Source organism: Cyprinodon variegatus, unplaced genomic scaffold (genome assembly GCF_000732505.1).
Source record: "Cyprinodon variegatus isolate N-32 unplaced genomic scaffold, C_variegatus-1.0 Scaffold2, whole genome shotgun sequence".
In the NCBI taxonomy this organism is placed as follows: Eukaryota; Metazoa; Chordata; class Actinopteri; order Cyprinodontiformes; family Cyprinodontidae; genus Cyprinodon; species Cyprinodon variegatus.
In genome coordinates, this window is record NW_015150455.1 from 1,018,161 (window position 1) to 1,022,964 (window position 4,804).

Genomic DNA, 4,804 nt, shown 5'->3' on the forward strand with positions numbered 1-4,804 from the left:
GGGTCTCCATTTGAGAACCCATCATGACAACTTCATCACTCTCCCTGAGTTTGCTGTACACTTTACTACACATTTAATTTCGGCAAATAGTCTTTTTATTAAAAAAGCATTTTTCATATCTACTTATGTCATTTCAAATTTGGATTCGAATTTAGGGGATGAATTATGGACAATTTTCAAAAAGGAAGTATTCTTGTGCTCTAAAACACCTTTTTTTTTTGGCATTTTGTTAATGAAAGTGGCAAATATGAATATGAATGAAGAATGACCTCTCTCCTGGCATTCAGTTATAAGTTGCAATACATATAGTTGACATTTGAAAATATATACAGCGTGGGATAAACAAATCTATATGTATGGTAATATTAGGAGAGAAGGGAAAAATAGTGCAATATTTTGCAGAGAAAGAGCGCCCTATCAGATATTACAAATATGCAATAACAACAATGTGCGATTAGATTAGAGAGTGCAAATATTTGTCTTATTTTTAAGGGGAAAGTGTCAGTAGGGGACGGTAACTGGAATGCTGTTAACTGCTCTTGTTAATGAGGCTTTCTGCAGAAGGGAAGAAGTGTCCAACTGTGCATAAGTGACCTGGAATTCTGAAAAATATATATCTGCATAATTACTGGCCCATTAATTACATATAAGGCTATGACTTCCCACAATTTAGAAGCTGTTCATTCACAGAAATGGCATTGAAAATGGAAAAGAATAATTGTAAAACATTGTTTACAGAGGTTCTGAGATTTAAAAGGACCGGTAAAAGCCAAGCAGTGGGAAATAAATTACGAAATCTGTAAATAACATTGTGGCACTGTTATAGAAGTAAAAACAAAATGATAAATAAAATGAGATATTAATAAAAAGAAATATTATTTGGTCAAAATAAAGAGAATGAAAACTACTGGGGGAGTGAAGAGGTCCATCATATGCTTTAAATGATTAACATTAGTTCTCCATCAACCAACATGAGACAACATTCTGCAAAATCTCCTTTTAAAACAAACTCTCACGTGTACCGTACAACCCCAGATTATATCTGTCTTCCCTCCATCGTAGTCTCCATACAACACATGCATAAAATGTTAATGATGAAACTCTAATTTGACGAACTCAGACAAACCCAGACCCAAACATTCCACATTTTGTGTAATAACAGGTGGTGTGTTATGAAGAGAACAGAGTGCACTTTTTACCATTAGAAGAGTTTGACGTCACACAGAACTCTCTGACTGTTCTTTCTTTTGATGAAAGGACAACAAATTAAACCAGTGTCCAACATGCCAGGTGCAGGAGTAGAGACAGATAGTTCTGTCATCAGTGAATAAAACTGTAATTGATAATTACGAAGTTGCATAATATTTAATGATGTAGCCTAATAAAATGGTGAAAAAAGTGAAAAAAGTTTGGATAACACTTGACTGATTGATTCCTACATCACGTCTGGAAAATAAGTTCGAACCTGAAAGAAGATTAGAAATGAGAGAAAAATGGCGATGGCAACATTTATTCTTCAGAACCTCTTCAGCTGTTTTGGGAAGTACAGTCCAATGCTTCTTGGTGAGGGAGAGAACGTCCAGGAAGCAGAAAGAGCCTGCAGTGGGGATTGGATAGGATGATGATGGAGGGGTGTGGGGTTATGCTCTTTCTTAAGAAGAGCATGGCCTGCAGCAGGGCCAGGATAATGATGTAAAAGGCAGAGCTGAACTCCACAAATAAAATCCTGGCAAAGGTTCCAGGTGCTGCTGGATGTTATGAAGAACCATGCTTATTGCATCATTTACATACCTGGTTGTTCTGTAATCAAACTGCATCAGATTCACAAGTGGATATGTGATGGATTTAAGGTAGGTCACCACAAGATGCTGAAAGGACTTTATAAGCACATACAGGTCAGGGCAACAGGTCTGTAGCCATTTATTCCCATGATCTTTGGTTTTGGGGGAAGGGGGTGATGGGGTGGAGGCATGGAAGCATGCTGGCTCAAGGCATGTGTCCAGTGGGGTCTTAAAGTTGCCCTGTATACAGTAAGTCTTTGCTTAGTTTATGTCTACTTTTAATCCTTAGAAAACACAAAATAAATGTATATTTTTCACCATCAAAACAAGCAAAACAGGTAATATAATACTTTATATCGGCCTATTACTTTAATTCCCACTTCATGCATGAGAGCTTGTAGATGAAATGAATAATGTGGATTTTCCAGTTGTGTTACCTTCTCAAATCGAAATATAAAGGCATGTTATGTTTTGTTATGGCCTACACTTTTATTAAATTATTTTAATACTTTCAGTGGTATTCTTGTCAATCATAATAAAATCTTACTTTAAAAATGACAGTCTGCAGGACAGGTTTTATTTTATACCTGGTTCTGCTTATCTCTCAAATCTGGCTCCCATAATTTTGCTGATACGATTCATTCAAGACTGAGATATACAGGTTTCCTCTTTCAAACTGACATTTGATTTGGTTTGCCTTGGCTTTCTATTTTATTGTACACCCTGAAAAGAAATGTTAAGACCCTATAGAAGCAGCTAGACTGCAGTACAACACTTTACCAAAGAAAAATGCGGCATGTCTTCAGTGTCCCTCCACTCTGCTTGGAAAGCTATTGTGCAGTCAACCTTCATGTGGAAATGAAGGTTCTGACATAGGTTTGACTTATTATGCAAGGGCTTTATGTTTTATCAGAGTGTGGTGCTTAACAAGACTCTTTGTTTAAAATGGCTGGAAACCATGTAAGCAGGGAACAGTCAGTACTGTCGGATTTATTTTGGAAGCTTTACAACTGCTTACAGCTTTTCACAATTGCTAAAACACTAAACCCCATTCTTCAAACCTAATTCTTAGTTACCCTAAAGTATTTTTCTTTAATTATACACTATTTTGCCTTAATCTCAAACATTTTTCACATACACAATTTGCAAAACCCTTTTGCTCTTATTTGCAAAACCTTAAAGACATTCTCAGTCACTAAACACATTCCCTACTGGGATTCAGTTTTGCTGCAAAATTCTAAACATACAAAAATACGAAACGACAACACTTTACGGCTGTCAACTTCAACAGCAACTCAAAATTAGATACACACATGTATCTAATGGTGTGATCAAACAAATATCAGGTCTAAAGCACAGGTTGTACATGTGCAAAAAGCTACAATAGACAAAACCGAAAAAATCCTGAGAGGAAGAGGAATATGAATGACAGGTGGTGGATGAGGAGAAAGGAGACAAGGAAGAGATGCAGAAGCAGACAGGGGGCTATCGCTGACGAATCGTAGGCAACCATTGTAAACTTTGTCCTTGTTCATTGAATGGGGCAACAGTGGCGTTGGATGAAGGAGTATATCCTGCAGCCGGAGGGTTGTCGGTTCAAGCCCTGGCTCTGGCTTTGGTCAAGTCCTCTGACTTCATAAAGTGCTACATTTGTACAGGCCATTTACTGCTTCTACCATTGAATAACAATGAGAGAAGCAGGACAAAAAGTCCAGCCTAACTGGAGTAGATTCTCTGTGGTCAGCATCAGAACAGGTCATGGACATGTAGGTTTACTGCAACTGGCTGTATACAGTACATTTGCAAGATGATTTTCCCCGTTGTAGAATTGAAAGATGACCAAATGAGGAGGGAAGGGCTGCTGTTTTCTTCCAACAACATAAAAGACTAATTGTTGCTTTAAAACAATGCTATCAGACAGAAGAAATCCAACAAAGGGTAATTGAAGACAGTGTTAACTTTGATGGCATCAACAGTATGTCTCTTTCAACAGTTGTTAATGCTCAACACAACAGTCCTCGATTGAAACAAGTGTAAAGAGTACGCCTAGAGTGCAAGTCTGCAGGAGTAAAAGACCGAAGACAGGGGTAGGTGTAGGTTGTTCCTCAAGTGCCACTGTCCTTCAGCTTTTGCATGCATTCCTGCTCCAACACACCTGAAACAAAAGGCCAAGTTACCTCCATGCACATCAGTAAGTTTAACAGAGGCCTGGCCATTACCAATTATGTCATGATACTGGCGCTGATGACAGGCCTGATTACTCATTTCATTTACCTGCCTACCTAGCTCCACCTGGTTTTTAATTTCCATTTATCTAATCCACCTGCTTAAGCCTCTATTTAACAAGCCTTCAACCAGTCATCAGTGACATAATGTTTGAGGCTTTGGTGAGAGTTCTCTAGCGTACCTGATCGTTTCTGATTGCCTGATCCTGACTAGTTCTGCCTTTGGACCTCTGAGCCTACCTGTTCCTGTTCTTATCTGTTTGCTTGACCTGTCCTCTGACTTCTGCTGTGTACAGAACCTGGAACTGATTTCTGACATCCTGGATTCCTCTTCGGTACCTCTTCAGATCTCTGATCTCCTGGTCCTGACTCCTGTGCACGTCCTCGAAACTGGTTTTGTTATCCTGCCTGCCTTCTTTCATGCTCCCCTGGTACACAAGTGGTTCACCAACAATCAGCATTTTCTCAGTTTTCCTTCTACTCCACAGCCACTCCTGAATGCAAAAGCTGAGGTTTTCTCTGTGTGGAGGTGGAAGACTAGTAGCCCTATACAAGGAAAATGTACTGAAGGCATTAAAACAGGTCTGTGATGATATAACTCCTGATTCTTGTCAAGGCCGATTTCAGTCCACTAGAGGGTTCTTTCCCTGTTGTTTGGCAAGGTAAAATTATGTCTGTGATGTGGATGATGTCCTCTGGTCAGACGCTACACAAAGACAAGTTGTTGGGGAATGAATGCCAGTAAACTGCTTTTCTTTCTTTTATTCTATTTTTTCTTTGTTTAATGTTCCCTTTGTT

At 38.8% G+C, this 4,804-nt stretch overlaps 1 protein-coding gene across 2 annotated transcripts in view; it reads right to left on the reverse strand.

Moving 5' to 3' along the window:
• Positions 1-4,804, reverse strand: part of LOC107105097 (dual 3',5'-cyclic-AMP and -GMP phosphodiesterase 11A-like) — a 20,735-nt gene that overhangs the window by 6,751 nt on the left and 9,180 nt on the right. The window lies entirely within an intron of this gene.